This window comes from Chlamydotis macqueenii, chromosome 23 (assembly GCF_036417535.1).
Source record: "Chlamydotis macqueenii isolate bChlMac1 chromosome 23, bChlMac1.mat, whole genome shotgun sequence".
Classification (NCBI taxonomy): domain Eukaryota; kingdom Metazoa; phylum Chordata; class Aves; order Otidiformes; family Otididae; genus Chlamydotis; species Chlamydotis macqueenii.
Window position 1 is genome coordinate 85,397 of NC_141578.1, and position 10,685 is coordinate 96,081.

Here is a 10,685-nt window from a genome sequence, read left to right on the forward strand (position 1 = left end):
CTCACCAGCCGTTGGCAGCGCATCTACAGCACCACAGACATCGGGGCTCCGGGCTTTCCCTGACGAACAGGGCTTCGACGTTTACCACCAGCTGCACCTGGGCGCCCACTGAAAAAAACCCCGAAAAATCACGAACGTCGGACGATTGCTCCCACACCAAAAGTGCCAGCCAGTCAAGCTCTTGCTGCTCCTCACCGGCCATTGGCAGCGCATCTACAGCACCACAGGCATCGGGGCTCCGGGCTTTCCCTGACGAACAGGGCTTCGAAGTTTACCACCAGCTGCACCTGGGCGCCCACTGAAAAAACCCCCCCAAAAATCACGAACGTCGGACGATTGCTCCCACACCGGAAGTACAAGCCAGTCAAGCTCTTGCTGCTCCTCCCAAGCCACTGGCAGCTCATCTACAGCACCACAGGCATCGGGGCTCTGGGCTTTCCCTGAGGAACAGGTCTTCGACGTTTACCACCAGCTGCACCTGGGCGCCCACTGAAAGAAAAACCCTGAAAAATCACGAACGTCGGACGATTGCTCCCACACCGAAAGTGCCAGCCAGTCAAGCTCTTGCTGATCCTCACGGGCCACTGGCAGCGCATCTACAGCACCACAGGCATCGGGGCTCTGGGCTTTCCCTGAGGAACAGGGCTTCAACGTTTACCACCAGCTGCACCTGGGCGCCCACCGAAAGAAAAACCCTGAAAAATCACGAACGTCGGACGATTGCTACCACACCAAAAGTGCCAGCCAGTCAAGCTCTTGCTGCTCCTCCCCGGCCATTGGCAGCGCATCTACAGCACCACAGACATCGGGGCTCCGGGCTTTCCATGACGAACAGGTCTTCGACATTTAGTACCAGCTGCACCTGGGCGCCCACTGGGATAAAACCCCGAAAAATCACGAACATCGGACGATTGCTCCCACACCGAAACTGCCAGCAACACAAGCTCTTGCTGCTCCTCACCGGCCGGTGACACCGCATCTACAGCGCCACAGACATCGGGGCTCCGGGCTTTCCCTGAGGAACAGGGCTTCGACGTTTACCACCAGCTGAACCTCGGCGCCCCTTGAAAAATATCCCCGAAAAATCATGAACGTCAGACGATTGCTCCCACACCGAAAGTGCCAGCCAGTCAAGCTCTCACTGCTCCTCACCGGCCGTTGACGCCGCATCTACAGCACCACAGACATCGGGGCTCCGGGCTTTCCCGGACGAACAGGGCTTCGACGTTTACCACCAGCTGCACCTGGGTGCCCACTGAAAGAAAAACCCCGAAAAATCACGAACGTCGGACGATTGCTCCCACACCGAAAGTGCCAGCCAGTCAAGCTCTTGCTGCTCCTCACCGGCCACTGGCAGCGCATCTACAGCACCACAGACATCGGGGCTCCGGGCTTTCCCTGACCAACAGGGCTTCGACGTTTACCACCAGCTGCACCTGGGTGCCCACTGAAGAAATCCCCGAAAAATCACGAACATCGGACGATTGCTCCCACACTGATCGTGCCAGGAACTGAAGCACTTGCTGCTCCTCCCTGGCCATTGGCAGCTCATCTACAGCACCACAGACATCGCGGCTCTGGGCTTTCCCTGACGAACAGGGCTTCGACGTTTATAACAAGCTGAACCTGTGCCCCCCCTGAAAAATACCCCCAAAATCACGAAAGTCAGACGTTTGCTCCCACACCAAAAGTGCCAGCCAGACAAGCTCTTGCTGCTCCTTCCCAGCCATTGGCAGTGCATCTACAGCACCACAGACATCGGGGCTCCGGGCTTTCCCGGATGAACAGGGCTTCGACGTTTACCACCAGCTCAACCTGGGCGCCCACTGGGATAAAACCCCGAAAAATCACGAACGTCGGACGATTGCTCCCACACCAAAAGTGCCAGCCAGACAAGCTCTTGCTGCTCCTTCCCAGCCATTCCCAGCGCATCTACAGCACCACAGACATCGGGGCTCTGGGCTTTCCCTGACCAACAGGGCTTCGACGTTTACCACCAGCTGCACCTGGGCTCCCACTGAAAAAAAATCCCCAAAAATCACGAACGTCGGACTATTGCTCCCACACCGGAAGTACCAGCCAGTCAAGCTCTTGCTGCTCCTCCCGAGCCACTGGCAGCCCATCTACAGCACCACAGACATCGGGGCTCTGGGCTTTCCCTGACGAACAGGGCTTCGACGTTTACCACCAGCTGCACCTCGGCGCCCACTGAAAAAAACCCCGAAAAATCACGAACGTCGGACGATTGCTCCCACACCGAAAGTGCCAGCCAGTCAAGCTCTTGCTGATCCTCACGGGCCACTGGCAGCGCATCTACAGCACCACAGACATCGGGGCTCCGGGCTTTCCCTGAGGAACAGGTCTTCGACGTTTACCACCAGCTGCACCTGGGTGCCCACTGAAAAAAAAACCCTGAAAAATCACGAACATCGGACGATTGCTCCCACATTGAAAGTGCCAGCCAGTCAAGCTCTTGCTGCTCCTCACCGGCCATTGGCAGCGCATCTACAGCACCACAGACATCGGCGCTCCGGGCTTTTCATGACGAACAGGGCTTCGACGTTTACCCCTAGCTGAACCTGGGCGCCCACTGAAAGAAAAAACCCGAAAAATCACGAACGTCGGACGATTGCTACCACACCGAAAGTGCCAGCCAGTCAAGCTCTTACTCCTCACCAATGGCCATTGGCAGTGCATCTACAGCACTACAGACGTCGGGGCTCCGGACTTTCCCTGACAAATACGACTTTGAAGTTTTCAACAAGCTGCACCTGGGCCCCCCCGAAAAATGATCCCGAAAAATTACGAACGTCGGACGATTCAGCCCACACTGAAAGTGCCAGCCACTCAAGCTCTTCCTGCTACTCACCGTCCGGTGACGCCGCATCTACAGCACCACAGACATCGGGGCTGCGGGCTTTCCCGGACGAACACAGCTTCGCCATTTATAACAAGCTGAACCTGGGCCCCTCCTGAAAAATAACCCCGAAAAATCACGAACGTCAAACGATTGCTCCCACACCGAAAGTGCCAGCCAGTCAAGCTCTTGCTGCTCCTCAGCGGCCATTGGCAGCGCATCTACAGCACCACAGACATCGGGGCTCCGGGCATTTCCTGACAAACAGGGCTTCGACGTTTACAAAAAGGTGAACTTCGCACCCCCTGGAAAGGAAACCTAAAAAACACGAACGTCCGACGATTGCTCCCACACCGAAAGTGCCAGCCAGTCAAGCTCTTGCTGCTCCTCAGCGGCCATTGGCAGCGCATCTACAGCACCACAGACATCGGGGCTCCGGGCTTTCCCTGAGGAACAGGGCTTCGATGTTTACCACAAGCTGAATCTGGGCGCCCACTGAAAGAAAAACCCTGAAAAATCACGAACGTCGGACGATTGCTCCCACACCGAAAGTGCCAGCCAGTCAAGCTCTTGCTGCTCCTCACCGGCCTTTGACGCCACATCTACAGCACCACAGACATCGGGGCTCTGGGCTTTCCCTGACGAACAGGGCTTCGACGTTTACCACCAGCTACACCTCGGCGCCAACTGCAAAAAAAGCCCGAAAAATCACGAACGTCGGACGATTGCTCCCACACCAAAAGTGCCAGCCAGGCAAGCTCTTGCTGCTCCTCCCCGGCCATTGGCAGCGCATCTACAGCACCACAGATATCGGGGCTCCGGGCTTTCCCTGACGAACAGGGCTTCGACGTTTACCACCAGCTGCACCTGGGCCCCGCACTGAAAAAAACCCCGAAAAATCACGAACGTCGGACGATTGCTCCCACACCAAAAGTGCCAGCAACTCAAGCTCTTGCTGCTACTCACCAGCCTTCCACACGACACCTACAGCACCTAAGACACTGGGGCTCCGGGCTTTCCCTGATGAACAGCGCTTCGACGTTTACCATCAACTGCACCTGAGCGCCCACTGGAAAAAAAACGATAAAAATTGTGAACATCCGACAATTGCTCCCACACAAAACGTGCCAGCAACTCAAGCTCTTGCTGCTCCTCACCGACCATTCGCAGCGCATCTACAGCACCACAGACACTGAGGTTCCGGGCTTTCCCTGATGAACAGGGCTTCGACGTTTACCATCAACTGCAAAGGGCCACCCACTGAAAAAATACCCTAAAAATCATGAATGTCGGACGATTGCTCCCACACCAAAAATGCCAGGAACTAAAGATTTTGCTGCTCCTCACCGGCCGTTGACGCTGCATCTACAGCACCACAGACATTGGGGCTCTGGGCTTTCCCTGACGAACAGGGCTTTGACTTTTACCATCAACTGCACGGAAGAGACCACTGAAATAATACCCTAAAAATCACGAACGTCAGACGATTACTCCCACAAGGAAAGTGCCAGCAACTAAATATCCTCCTGTTCCTCACCGGCCATTGACGCCGCATCTACAGCACCTAAGACACTGGGGCTCCTGCCTTTCCGTGACGTACAGCGCTTCAACATTTAACATCAACTGCACAGGAGCACCCACTAAAAACAACACCCTAAAAAGAACGAATGTCGGACGATTGCTCCCACACCGAAAGTGCCAGCAACTCAAGCTCTCGCTGATCCTCACCGGCCGTTTACGCTGCATCAACAGCACTACATGCACTGGGGCACCGTGCTTTCCCTGACGAACAGCGCTTCGACATTTACCATCAACCACACAGGGCCGCCCACTGAAGAAATACCCTAAAAATCACGAATGTCCAACAATTGCTCCCACACCAAAAGTGCCAGCAACTCAAGCTCTTGCTGCTCCTCACCAGCCTTCCACACGGCACCCACATCACCAAAGACACTGGGGCTTAGGTGTTTCCCTGACGAACAGCGCTTCAACGTTTACTATCAACAGCACAGGAGCACCCACTGAAAAAATACACAAAAAATCACGAACGTCGGATGATTGCTGCCACACCAAAAGTGCCAGCAACTAAAGCTCTTGCTGCTCCTCACCGGCCGTTTATGCTGCATCTACAGCACCACAGAGACTGGGGCTTAGGGCTTTCCCTGACAAATAGCGCTTCGACGTTTACCATCAACTGCATGAAAGTGCCCACTTAAAAAATACCCTAAAAATCACGAACGTCAGACGATTGCTCCCACACCAAGAGTTCCAACAACTAAGACTCTTGCTGATCCTTACCGGCCTTTTATGCTGCAACTGTAGCTCCACAGACAATGGGGCTCCGGGCTCCGGACTCCGGGCTTTCCCTGACGAACAGCGCTTCGACGTTTACCATCAGCTGCACGGAAGCGCCCACTGAAAAACTACCCTAAAAATCACGAACGTCAGACGATTGCTCCCACATCAAAAGTGCCAGCAAGTAAATCTCTTCCTGCTCCTCACTGGCCGGTGACGCCGCATCTGCAGCACCACAGACACTGGGTCTCCGGGCTTTCCCTGACCAACAGCGCTTCGACATTTACCATCAACAGCAAAGGGGGCATCCACTTAAAAAGAAAACCCCTGTGGGCGCCCATGTGCAGTTGATGGTAAAAGTCGAAGCGCTGTTCGTCAGGGTAAGCACGGAGCCCCAATGTCTGTGGTGCTGTAGATGCACTGTTAATTGCCGGTGAGGAGCAGCAAGAGCTTGTGTTGCAGGCACTTTTGGTGTGTGAGCAATCGTCTGACGTTCATGTTTTTTATGGGGTTTTTTTTTTGGGCTCCCATGTGCAGTTAATGGATATCGTCGAAGCACTGTTTTTCAGGGAAACCCCGGAGCCCCAATGTCTGTGGTGCTGTAGATGTGCTGTGAATGGCCTGTGAGGAGCAGCAAGAGCCTGAGTGGCTGGCACTTTTGGTGTGGGAGCAATCGTCCAATGTTCATGATTTTTAGGTGATTTTTTTTCTGTGGGCGCTGCTGTGCAGTTGATGGTAAATGTTGAAGCGCTGTTCATCAAGGAAATCCCAGAGCTGCAATATCTGTGGTGCTGTAGACGCGCTGTGAATGGCCGGTGAGGAGCAGCAAGAGCTTGAGTTGCTGGCACATTTGGTGTGGGAGCAATCGTCCGACGTTCGTTACATCTTCCTCTGGTGGCTTTCCAAAATCTTTGCCTTCTGGCCAGTCTGTAATTACTTCTAATATGCCTGGGCGATTGGGGTTTCCTATTCGGGCCCACTGTGTGAGCAGTGCAACCCACTTGCTCCATGTAGCATCCGTTGCATGATGTGCAGAGGGGACCCTTCCTTTGAACATCCAGCCCAGCACTGGCAGTTGGGGTGCCAAGAGGAGCTGTGCTTCAGTACCAATCACTTCTGAAGCAGCTCGAACTCCTTCGTATGCTGACAGGAGCGTTGGACGATAGATCCCACACCACAAGTGCCAGCTCTGAAAGTTCTTGCTGTTCCTCAACAGCTCTGGACACTGCATCTACAGGCTGAAAAACATTGGGACTCCGGGCTTTCCTAGGTGATCAGGACTCCGACATTTGCCACCAGGTAAACCCTACCGCCCAGTGGGAAAAAATCTTAAAAATCCCAAACGTCGGACAGTTGCTCCAACAGCACAAGTGCCAGCTCTGATAGCTTTTTCTGCACTTCAACCGCTCTGGACACTGCATCTACAGGCTCACAAACATTGGGGATTCAGCATTTTCTAGGACACTAGGACCCCGACATATACCATCATGTCAATTCAGCAGTGCTGTGAGAAAAAAACTAAAACTCACCAAGGTTGGACGATAGATCCCACAGCAGAAGTGACAGTTCTGAAAGGTCCTGCCATTTCTCACCAGCTCTTGGCGCCGCATCTACAGGCCCACTGTTGTGGTTTTGTTTAGTGAGGGGTGGCCTAAGTTGATAGATTCTGTAGGAAACTGCTAGAATGCCTGCAGCCCCAATTTTGGTGGGCCTCTCTATGCTTTGGCAAGAGCTGGTGAGGAGCAGCAATAGCTTTCAGAGCCTGCACTTCTAGTATGGGATCTATCGTGTGACGTTCGTGATTTTTAAGACCTTTTCTCACATGATGACCAGCTCTAGGTGATGGTAAATGTCGCAGTCCTGGTGGTCTAGGAAAGCCCGGAGCCCCAGAGTTTGGAGCCTGTATATGTGGTAGCAAGAGCCGGTGAGGAGCAGCAAGGGTATTCAGAGCTGGTCACCATGTAACAAAAGGTTGGGGATTTTTAAGATTTTTTCCCACTGGGCGGTAGGGTTTACCTGGTGGCAAATGTCGGAGTCCTGATCCCCTGGGAAAGCCCGGAGTCCCAATGTTTTTCAGCCTGTAGATGCGGTGTCCAGAGCTGTTGAGGAACAGCAAGAACTTTCAGAGCTGGCACTTGTGGTGTGGGATCTATTGTCCAATGCTCATGATTTTTAGGAATTTTGCTAACTGTGCGGCAGGTGTACATGGTGGCAAAAGTCAGAGTCCTGATTGTCTAGGAAAACCTGGAGCCCCAATGTTGGGCTTGTAGATGTGGTGGCAAGAGCCACTGAGGAGCAGCAAGAGCTTTCAGAGCTGGCACTTCTCATGTGGGATCTATCATCCAACATTCATGATATATAAGAGATTTTTCACTCGACGGCGATAAGTACATGGCGGTAAACGTTGGAGTGCTGGTGTTCTAGGAAATCTCGCAATCCCAATGTTTGTGAGCCTGTAAATGTGGTGGCAAGAGCCGGGCAGGAGAAGCAAGAGCTTTCAGAAATGTCACTTCTGGTGTGGGAGCAGTCTTCTGACGTTTGTGATCTTTAAGATTTTTTTCAAAAGGGACTGCTGAGTTGAGGTGATGGTAGACGTCGGAGTCCTGGTGTCCCAGGAAATGCTGGATCCCCAATGTTTGTGAGCATGTAGATGTGGTGCCTAGAGCTGGTGAGAAGCAGCAAGAACTTCCAGAGCTGACACTTCCGGTGTGGGAGCAGCTGTCCGACATTCATCATTTTTAAGCTGTGGTTTAACACTAGGCGGACAGCTCGAGCTGGTGTTAAACGTCAGAGTCCTGGTGGTCTAGGAAATCCCGGAGCCCCAGCGTTTCCTGGCCTGTAGATGTGGTGTCCAGACCCGTTGCGGAGGAGCGAGAGATTTTTAAGCTGGCACTTCTGGTGTGGAATCTATCGTCCGACATTTGTGATTTTTAACATATATTCTCACTGGATGGTCACCTCTAGGTAATGGTAAACGTCGGAGTCCTGGTGGTCTAGGAAATCCCGGAGCCCCAGAGTTTGTGGGCCTATACATGTAGTGGCAAGAGCCGGCGAGGAGCAACAAGAGCTTTCAGAGCTGGCACTTCTGGTGTTGGAGCAATGATCTGGCATTTGGGATTTTTAAGATTTCTGCTCACAGGGCTGCTGGGTTGAAATGGTGGAAAATGTCGGAGTCCTGGTGGTCTAGGACTGACCAGGACAATCCCCAACGTCAGACGATTGCTCCGGGCTTCCCTAGGCCAACAGGACTCTGACATTTGCCACCAAGTCAACCTGGCAGCCCTCTGAGAATAAATCTTATAAATCCCAAACATCAGACGATTACTCCAACACCAGAAGTGCCTGCTCTAAAAGTTCTTGCTGCTCCTCACCGACTCTTCCCACCGCATCAAAAACATTGGGTCTCTGGGCTTTCCTACACCACCAGGATTCTGACACTTACTATTGACGTACGGAAATGGACTCTGTAACTCGGAAGTTATAAAGCAGGTATGTTTATTGCGTGCAGATGCACGTGGGATCACTCCACCACAAGCATGCATGCCCAAAGTAGCAAACCGTCCCATTTTCATACAATAAAACAATGAATATTCAATTGATGCCTATACATATTCATTACCTAAACCCGCCTACTCTTGCTTCGTATGCTAATTAGCTTATCAGTCCTTCGCGCTTGCGCAAATTCTCCCAAGAATTGTGGGCAGGGGTCTTCGGTGGTCTTTGGGAGGAAGGCCGTACGTCTTCTTCATGGTGTACTTTTCACCTTTAGCCTAGAATGCGATGATCATGCAAGCTTGCAGTGTTCTTTTCAGCTTGAGCTGATTCATGTCCTTGTTAACCATCTGTTTTCCTTTAGCAAGGAGGTTTATAGACGTATTTGTGACACATGCCATCTTGTTTTTGAATTCTTGTTCTTTCTAATCACTCCCTTGAGATAATGCGAGGCTGTTTCTCACTCCTTACAAATGAGTCCTTTGTCAGGAAAAGAAAAAAAACAGACTTCCTCCTCTATTAATTGTTTCTCTAAGCTATATGGTTACGTGACTATGTTTTATAACTATATCCTTGTCCTGGTTCTGGCTAGGATAGAGTTAATATTTACCTGAGCTGGGTGGAGAACTGAAGCTGGTAGCCCCTATGGCTGGGATAGTTAACTAATTAGCTAACAGCTTGGGTTCATTTACCCAAATTAGCCAAAGGGCTATTTCATCCCATCTGCCATCATGCTCAGTATATAAGTGAGGAGGGTGGTGAAGGGAGCCTTCTACTACTTGGAAGAAACTAGGTGTGGAGATTTGTTGTAAACCATTGTACTGTATTTGTATTCCATCACTGTTTTGTTTTCTTCTGTCATTACTGTTAAATTTACTTTTTGTTCAATCTCAACCCACGTGTTTGGTTTTTTTCCTGGTTTTCTTTTGTTTACCAAATCTCCCCCTGTTCTCTTGGAGGGTGGGGGGGGAGTGAGAGAGAGACTGCGTAGTCTGGTCCCGATCAGGGCTGAACTACAACAATTCTTTAAGTTCATAGTTGTGATTAACTTATTGTCCCCTTTTCTACGTGGTCCCCTATATCAATCCCCTCTTTTTATCACACTAAATAAATTCTTTTACTTAAACAGTTTCCCTGAATGATATGAAGCATCATACATGGTTTTGTTTAGTGAGGGGGGGGGGCCTAAGGTGGTAGCTTCTGTAGGAAACTGCTAGAAGTCGCTCCCCTTTGTTCAGTGGACTCGGCCGGGCCTAGGGCGGACCCACTGCTCGCCAAGGCCGAGCCGATTGGTAGCAGAATGTTTTGTGATAACGCCTCTGCGATAACATATTTAAGAAGGGGAAAACAGAAAAAAAAAAAGGGAGAAGAGAAGATGTGAAGAAGCTGAGTGGGGGCAGAGGCACAGAGGGGGAGGCGCAGGCCCCATGGGCCTTGCAGGCCTCACCCTCTGGCCTCTCGCCAGGCGGCTGACTGGGCCTGAATTGTTCCGGCCCGGCTGCAAGAAGTGGAGAGGAGAGGAGAAGTGAATAAGATGTAAAAAAGATCCTGAGAGACATCTGCCAGCCTGTTGTGAGGAACGGCTGCAGATGCCAAGGTCAATTCAGAAGGAGGGGGAGGAGTAATGTGGCTCCTGGCCAAGATTCCCCTGCAGCCTGTGGTGACGACCATGGTGGAGCAGGTTGTCCCCCTGCAGCCCATGGAGGTCCACAGAGGGGCAGAGATCCACTTGGAGCCCGTGAAGGATCCCGTACTGGGGGAGGTGGATGCCTGAAGGCAGCTGTGGCCCATGGAGGGCCCGCTGGGACAGCCGTTCTGGAGAGACTGCACCCCGTGGAAGAGATGACCCATGCCGGAGCAGTTTCAGGAAGGACTGTGGCGTACGAGTGGGACCCCACAACAGAGCAGGGGAGGAATGTGAGGAGTTCTTCCCCCGACCATGAAGCAGCGGTGTAAAACAACGCGTGATGAACTGACCGCAATCCCCATTCCCTCTTCCCCCTCCTGTGCCACTCGGGGGGGGAAGGTAGTAGAGATAATG